General features: G+C 41.2%; 1 pseudogene; it reads right to left on the bottom strand.

The window, feature by feature from the left end:
* Positions 1 to 482: 482 nt before the first annotated feature.
* LOC145655532 (cytochrome P450 2K1-like) lies at positions 483 to 8760 on the bottom strand (annotated as a pseudogene).
* Between the last annotated feature and the right edge of the window lie 624 nt (positions 8761 to 9384).

Here is a 9384-nt window from a genome sequence, read left to right as displayed (position 1 = left end):
GAGTGTTTACAGTGAAATGCATCATACCTTGTGCAGTAGAAATATTAGACTTTATTTGAAGATTATGGCAAAACAGAGGCAGACTTCCCATGTTGTTCATATGTGTCACACTACTGTCAGATGAAACATTTGTAATAATGTATATACGAATTATACTGAGGGATGACTATGAACTTGACTTGGCATGAAAAACTAAAAGCACTGTTAATATTTACTGTAAATTATTAAGGTTCATTCACATATAAGAAATCATACATTTATTATAAAACTGAATGTTACTCAGCAATATGAATGATGAGGGTTTAATTTTAGGTGCCAAGTGTTGGGGCAGATAAGTGAGTTACATGTGAATGTGTTGGTCACGTGTGATGAACTTTGAAATCCAGGTTGCACCAGTGCCTGTGAATTTTTAAATAGTATTTTGCCAATATTATTCCAACCTTGAATGTAAATACTACCCTTACATGTTAAAAGTGAATGGATTATGCCAAGTAGTTTACTGCGCTGAGCTTATGGGGAGAGGGGTCAACGTGAAGCCCACAGCTGGCATGAGGTCCAACTGTTCCTCAGACACGCCAGGTGGAGGAGTGAAACGAAAGTGCTGCAGAAGAGTGGCGAAGAAGAGGAACAGCTCCATCCTGGCCAGACTCTCTCCCAGACACACCCTACGCCCTTAACAGACACACAGACAGACATTTAAAGTACAACATGAAATCTGGAGCACCAGATCAATGACAGAAAATGATTTCAGTGCACCTCCACAGAAGGGCATGAAGGCATCTCTCTTAATGAAGTGTCCCTACTCATCGAGGAAGTGTCCTGGATTAAAAGTGTAAGGGCTCTCCCACTCATTCTCATCCTTCAACACGGATGTCAAAAGAGCAAATACACAGGTTCCCTGCAAAGAATCACAGTTTTAGCTTAAGCAGGAAGCTAGTGACAGCTTTCTCTGGTATGACAACAGTGCAAAATTTAAATTTACGCAGCCATTTTGTCATGTCTTTGTTATATTTATAAACCAGCCAGTTTCAGCTCTCAGTCTCCTACGTACATTTAATAATTTTATCCTATGCATGCTTTTGTTGTATTGCTTTTAGACTCTTCTCAGTTAATCTAACAGCCTGACCTTCTTGATGAAGAAGCCTTGGAAGTTAATATCACAGGTAGTGGTGTGAGGGAGACTCATGGGTACTATGTCTGCCAGTCTCTGTGTCTCATGGATGACTGCATCTGTGTAAGGCAGGTTCTTGTGGTCATCCAGCACTGGCTGGCGGCCTCCAACCACCCTGTCAATCTCCTGTTGTACCTGATCTGGAGCACAACAGAAGATATTGTCTCGTGTTTTTAAGAAGACAAAAGCAATCAACTCTTTCAATATTACAATATAAACAAATACAAGAAGCAACCATGGTAAACCCTCAAACACCATCAAGCACCTCTTTGTCTTCCTCATTGGAGAAATGTCTTGGACACTGGATATTCACATTGCAGTTGGAATTCTTACCTTGTATGTGGGGGTACTTGGCCATTAAGCAGAATGCCCCAGTGGAGCGTTGTGCTGGTTGTCTCAGTACCAGCAGCAAACAGGTTGGAAACAGTTTGAAGGAGATTCTGTGCATGGAACAATGAGTTCTTTTTTCCAGCCTCCTAACCAATAATCAGAAGGGATCAATTAGTCAGCCAACATAAGAGACCACTTTCTTCCATCAGAGTACAACTGAGTAATACCAGGGATCATATAGAGAGATGTTTGAAAACCATCAAACCACTGGCTTTTTCCATACCAAGCCTAATCAGCTGGCCTAACAGTGAACCAATTCAACAAGCATGAAAAGGTTTTCTTAAGAAGTCCCATTTTATTTATATTTTTAAGGAACCAGTTTTGCTGTGCTAAAACCTATAAAGAAGCTTAAAATCATAAGGTTCCATTTATGCTTGCCAACTTAAGCCATTGTTTCATCCATGTTCATTTGTATGGTGGCCAGGAAGACCCAACATGCTGCAACTACATTAAACACATTCATCAAAACACATGTGCTACATTTCAGAAATGCAATGCAAATTCATGAATGTTATACAAATTCCAAAAACATTTTATTCAAAATGACAACATATGCTACATTTCAGAAATGCAGTGCAAATTCAAAAAACACATGCAACTTCAGAAATGCTACAAATCCAGTCACAACACAATGAAAGTGTTGTTTCAGGGGGACACAAAAAGGGGTTATTCAACCAAACAGCCAGTGAAAAGTAATTTATATTTGTGATTTCCAAAGTTTTGTCACTGGTGGTACAGAATGAACAATTGGCCTATTTGTGCTTTGCATTCTTGCACATGTTTGGTTGTAAAGAATGCAGCCTTAAAGAACACTGATAAAACAAAATCCCAACTAACAGAAATATAAACCTGATCCTGCCAGTTAATAACTAGCTAGATGCATTCAGAGTGTGTTACTATTTTAAACTCCAGTTCAGCCTAAAGAGATTCTGTCGAATACAACTAGGTTTCTGTCCATATACCTACTTTTAGAGCGTTATTGATTTCAAACCATATTTTGTATGTATGTAAAAACAACACACTTGAGATTAACTAGTAAGAATAAGACAATTGACAAGATGGTCACTGTAGCAGACCAGTTAAACTATCAAACCTGAACAAAAACATAGTGTATCCTGTAAATTAGTAACACACTCTGAAGGTAGCTAGCTAGCTAGCTAACTAACTACGTATTAAGCCAGAAACATAGTCGCGTTAAATGGGATTTTTTTTTTCATCAGCGTTCTTTAAAGCTGCATTACAACCTAGCAGAATTAAATATGCAAAACTGCTGAGCATGAATAGATCAGTTGTTCATTCTGTATCAACATAATCCATAACAAACGATATAACCATGGTAATCACAAATATAAATATTTTTCATTAGCTACTCGGTCACCACTGGTCTCATAGGAGTCCATTCCCTCTCCGTGTCCTCAGAAACATGTCCGTCGTGTTGTAGCTGTTATTTGCAGGGTTTCTGAAGTTGCATGCGTTTTTTGAATTTGCATCACGTTTCATTTGCAGCACAGTGGGTCTTCACATTCATCGTACATTTGTGTTATTTTTAATTTTATTTTCTGCAATCTGAACAGTGTTACATTTAACTTTCCACTGAATTAAGAGAGTCAATCAAGGACACTCTGCCAATTGTAAACGCAATGTGTATAAATACTGCTATTATCAATGTTTAAACACCAGTTAAAGAGGTGTATACCAAGCTTGAAACAGGTGTTTGACAGTTCATGACTGAACTTGCTTTGGAGCAAGGGAAAGACATTCCTGTCTCCCATGAATATTGCCCCTATCTGTATTGTGAATTGTGTGATTTTTGTGTGCTTGTTTTTGTCCCACACAGAGCATCACGCACACATGGACAATGTTCCAGGCTGCTGGAACTGTCCAAATGCCCCATAATAAGAAGTGATAACGGCCTTTTGAAAGCCAACTTTGATGTTGTCATTCTTGTGACATAGCGAACAGGGAATTCCTTTACACAGTGTGACAATCAGGCTTCCCACACTCATAGAGCTCCTTGTGCAAGTATAGTCAATTAAGCAAAACATGTTAATTTTGTTAGTCTTTCCACTACTGCTTCCACTTACTGTAGTACTAGCAATTAAACTTCACATCTAGTAGTTCTCTAGGTAATGCTGTCAGTTATTAGGGATCCCTGTATGACCTTTATTCTCATTTATCCTGTCTGTTTTTAAAAATGATATTACCTATATGAATCAATACATTAATTCCTTTAGAATTGGTGATTAGTTGCTAAACATCCTATCGATTGTTGATCAAACTCAAAATCTCCCACTGAGATGCAAACGAGAGTTTTCTGTTTCACCATTTGGCAGCCAGATAGTGCTACTGAAGCACTTTGAATTGCCACAGTATATGAAAAGTGCTATATAAATTAACTTAAGTTGCCTATTGATTAAAGGTCAGATTGAGTCGTCTTCTAGTTAGTCCTGTAGATTACTTTTGTTTTCTAAACAAATATTCTCATTTGTTTTATCTGGTTTCTCTCTTTATTCCCTCTATTCTTCAATGTATTATACACTATGCGATTGCTGATTAGTTCAACGTTCCATTAGCTGTCAAGTTTGTGGCTTCACTGGTGGCATTTCTAACCTGTGGTGGATGATCACGAGTTAGACAACTTGCAACTTCCAGTTGAGACTGATTAAAATATTTCCATATGCGATGGTGCCCCATTAATTTACTATAACTATAACAAATTTGATGAGTGCAGAATTATAAATTAGGAGTTCATACCACTACAGAGGTCATATGGATACTCCAAAATATGAGTGGTTGTATATGCACTATGTACAAGATAAAACTTGACACATTAAGCATTTCTGTATACAGCACAAGAAGGACATACCACGTTTTGTTTGCATGCTAGAAAACAGTCAATAAAGCCTCTGCACTCCTGAGGGTTCAGGGTCTCCTGGAGGCTGTGCACAAGCTGCATTATATCCTTCAGAGTTTTTTCACAGTTTGCCATGATAATTTTCCAGTCCTTTAGCCAGAGCCGAAGCCAGGGGAACATATTGTAAAGCTACAAACACACAGATTAACATTTTGTTATGTGCCTCCTACATTTATCCATACATCATCCTATCTTTGTGTCTCTTGCTTATTCAAAAACATAGCAGGGTACCTGTATAGAAGCTGAACCAGTGATCCTGATATTCTCATTGCTTCGGTTTACCATGTTTTGGAACCGAGGATCACTGTATTCAAACCTGCTTCCATATACAATGGCTGAGGTGATATTTGAGGCATTTATTCAATAACCAATAACAGGATGTTAAATGTTCCCATATATTACATTTTGGATAAATGGATAATTACATTATGGATAATTTGGATAATTACATTTTTGGCTCAACTACAAAAAATAGTTACTTCTGGTAAGAGTAAAATAGAAAATATATACTTATGTCTCTTACCCTTAAAGTTCTCCACCACTTCCCTCAAATTCCACATCTCTTCTATGATTCTCTCTTCACTCCCTCTCTTGCCCTGCCCAAAGTCCTGCAGGGTGCTAAGGGCAAAGCGCCTCATCTCTTTCCAGTTCTCACCATTAGAAAACAGAATTCCTTGATCATAAACAGAAATCATTAAACCTTTGTTGTTAAACAGCTAAATGTCAGCGAAATGCCATAAATGTAAATGTAAACACAAAATGCAGAATGGTTTTTCATCTTAACTGTGAGACAACTGCATGTTTTTACAATATTTATATAAAACAGGTATTCATGATGAAACACACATTGGGAAACTGCTTATGATCTATTCCAGTGCAAAACCAAATTATAACCATGATTAATAAGGAAAATAACATAAAATAATAATTGTCTTCAGAAAATGGCCTTTTATGAAGAACATTGCTGGCCTGGCTTCCCTCTGGCTGTTTCACAACGGTTTCCCCTTTTCTCCTAATTCTTCTCTTACACTTTAGTCATGCTCTTTCACCATGAATCTTGTTTTATTAATGTTTCCCTTGTTGGTGTCACTCTGGGTGACTTCTCCTTCAGGATATAAACACCTCCCCTGCCCTTCTTTTGGAAAATCTGATCACACCTCCATCCTTATCCTGCCTGCATACAGACAAAACTCAAACAGGAAAAAAGGTTTTCTGATCAGTCTATCAATGGAGTGCAGAGGCCACCTTCACACTTCAGGACTGCTTTGAAACCACAGACTGGTGGATATTTTGTGACACAGCTGGCACTAACATCAATGAATTCTCAGACATATGTGGAATAGACTTTGCATGATCACTGACTACAAAGGAAGTTGGTACTGTGATAGGGGGGTTGACCTCCTCACTTGCAGAGAAGCTAAATGTTCATTATGCTCGGTTTGAGGAAAACATCCCCCTTGCTGCAAAACTCCCAGTAGATCAGGAGAGCTTTGTGTCTGAGGAGGTCAGATCCTTTAAGGCAGTTAACCCACGCAAGGTACCTGGTCCACAATTGGATACTGGACTACCTGATATGCAGACCCAAGGTGGGGAAAGTAGAAAACAGCTTCTCTTCAACACTGACTCTAAACACAGGGGCTCCACAGGGTTGTGTGCTCAGCCCCCTCCTGTACTCCCCATTTACACATGACTGTGTAGCCAAACACACATCTAACATCATCTTCAAGTTTGCTGATAGCACAACCATCCTAGGCCTCATCACAAGGGGAGACAAGTCAACCTACAGAGACAAGGTTAGTGCTCCAGCTCAATGTCAGTAAAATGAAGGAGATGATTGTGGACTACAGGAAGCTGCATTTGGGTGGTCACTCTCGCCTATACATCAACGTATCCCAAGGGGAAAGAGTCGGTTGAGTTTTTCGGTATACACCTCACAGATGACCTCACCTGGTTCAACCACACCAACACACTGGTGAGATCAGCCCAACAGCACCTCTTCTTTCTGTGAAGGTTCAGGAGGTTTGGCCTGCCGCCTGACATTTTCACCACCTTTTATAGATCTAAAACAGAGAGCAAACCCACAGGTTGCATCACTGTCTGGTACTGCAGCTGCACTGCAAGTGACTGAAGGTCCTCCAGAGAGTAGTGAGGACTGCAGAATCCATCATAGGCCACAAACCTCCAGCCTTACAGGATAGCCATCAGTCCTGCTGCTTGGGGAAAATGAAAATGATGCAGCTAGACAGTAGCCACCCAGCACACAGCCTGCTCACTGTGTGTCACAGGCATCGCAGTTCCCACGGCGACATATTTACGTGCTTGGTTTGGTTTCTGTCCCTGGTATACTTGGCTCGGTTTTGTCAAGCTCTTGTTTTGGTTTCGTTCTGTTCCACCCCCGAGCCTGTATCCCCAGCTGTAATTATGTTCACCCGTGTCTGGTAATGTTTATCTGGATCTTCATCAGTCTTGGTTATTTAAGCCCTGTTTTGCTTTCCAGTTTGTCGGTTATTTTGGTTTGCCAGTTGTGTTTAGATTTGGTGTTGCTGTTGCTGTCATTGTCTCTGTTACTTCCTAGTTAGTTTCCTGAAGTCTACCTCATTCTGTGCTGATGAACAGTTTCTACCCTCCTATAAGGCTCTTAAACAGGATGTGAAACAGTTAGTCCTTAGTATTAGTTCTTGGCAGCACACCACTACTTGAACATTTCCACATAGTCACTATTAACATACAGGGTGTAGTTTATCTACAGATTACCCTGGGCTAATATATTCAATAGCAGGAGGCTCCTTATTAGGACTCTTCTGAAGTCTAGTCACCATCTATTCTGAAAAAAATCAAAACAAAAAAGTAAATAAATAATGAATGAAAAACAAATAATTTACCTAATTAAAATTTAAATAGTACCATGATCAACTCACACACACATTCCATCATCTAAATTGGCTGAATAAGGTTTTCTGAATCCTTGGCTGAAGTCATAGAATATGGGACTGATGTCTCTTGTCTCCAAATTCTTCTGCATGATTCACCAGTGCTTGTTTGACAGTTTGATATCCTGTCAGGACAACTACTTTCTTTGGACCAAAATACACAGTGAATATGGATCCATATTGTTTTGACATCTGCAAACACAAATTGGATAGATAAAAAGTTTTCTGTTAATACAATGTACTCTATACAATGGGTTGATGGATTTTTTTGAATTTTAAGTAAAGACACTGCCATATTTATTTATTTAGTTAGGGTTTCAGAAGTAATAATCACATTGTTGAACTTGTGACTTTATGAGTCAAGACTGATTTAACATAGTCCTTAAATAATAATTAATTCATTAATTTTCCCTGCTAATCAGAGTGGTGCGGTAACGTGCGGTGGCCCGAGTGCCGTAGGGGGAGCGGCAGGACGCACAGACTCCTCCGACTGGGACGAACATTTATTCACATTTAACATGAAACACTAACGGCACTCACAAGAATCACTCACGACTGATACAAACAAGAAACGATTAACATTAAACACATACGGTGAACACTAATACAGTGAACATTGACTATGTTACAGCACACGTTACAGAATAACCAACCGCTACAGCACGCACTCTCCCTCGACAAAAAAAGTAATTCCTAGCGGGGGGTGCATGAACATCCTCTGCACCTCTGCCTGGATCCCAGGATATTGGGGAGAGGACCGTTGTCTGCGTCTTCTCCGGAGGTAGAGGGGAACAGCCCCAGGAATTTCTTGGGGGGGGCCTCAGGCGGTTGAGCCCGGGCCAGGGAGGACCGAGGGGCACCACAACCACCAGAAAGAGGGCGGTTGCGTGGAGCCAGCGGGATCTCCCAAGACCCTTCTCCTCAGCTGACTCGCCAGCGAAACTGGAAAGGTCTGCCCAAAGCCTCAGAGGCAACCCGCCTCTGGGACGCTCTTAGAGCGGCGGGAAAGAGGAGGACCGTTTAGGGATGTCTGGAACCGGGGCGGACGTGCACCCCCGCGTGTCCGCTGAGGCCTCGGACACGTCAAGGAGCCTGCGGGGACGGCGGGCGCCACGTCACAGCGCCTTGTGTTTGTGTGTTGGTGCTATTGTGTGTTTCTGTTTGCGCCTTTTGTGTTTACAGGCGCAACGTGTGGTGGAGTGTACCGGACTGCCCCGAGAGAGGCAGGGAAGCTGCCTTTCTCTCTCTCCCCGCGAGGTCTCTCTTGCTGGCGGCACCTGGCCCGCCTGGGCGCCGGGCACTGCCATGCTGTGTTTGTGTGTACGTGTACACGGTACCTGGAGGTTGACGTTCATTGGACGGATGCGTCGGGATCCGCGCCCCTTGGGAGGGGGTTCTGTCACGGAACGCTCGCCTCCCGCGATTCACGTGGTTCGACCCGCCATGTGCAGTGGGAGGACTGTCTTGTCTGTAACCACACCTGCACCTCGTATATACACCTGCACCTTAATGTATATAAACGCGTGTTAAAGTGTGCAGGATGTTGGTTATTGTTGGCGTAATGTCTGAATGTAATGTGTTTGTTAGATGTATTCTTGTGTATCGTGTTTGTTTAACTTTAACCATTTCATGTTCCTTGTTTGTGATAAGCGTGCCATTGTGTCGTTTGTTAATAAATGTTCGTCCCAGTCGGTAGAGTCTGTGCATCCTGCCCCTCGCCCTACGGCACTCGGGCCGCCGCACCTTACAGGTGCCCCAAGTAATCTTATCATTTTTGATTGCCAATTTATTGAGGTGATCATAACACTATATTTGTGACAATAGCTGTTGTAAAAAATGCTATATACCAACTAGCTAGCTATCTTCTCCGTAAACTAGCTACTGTTAGCTCACACCTACGTTCCATGCAAACATTATTGTAAAAAGTAGAAAAATGAACATTATGAAAACTATTCCAGTGTTTAATTAATATCACTTCC

This window comes from Electrophorus electricus, unplaced genomic scaffold (assembly GCF_041902795.1).
Source record: "Electrophorus electricus isolate QZ-2024a unplaced genomic scaffold, ASM4190279v1 Scaffold27, whole genome shotgun sequence".
Classification (NCBI taxonomy): domain Eukaryota; kingdom Metazoa; phylum Chordata; class Actinopteri; order Gymnotiformes; family Gymnotidae; genus Electrophorus; species Electrophorus electricus.
This window is presented reverse-complemented; position numbering and strand designations above follow the sequence as displayed.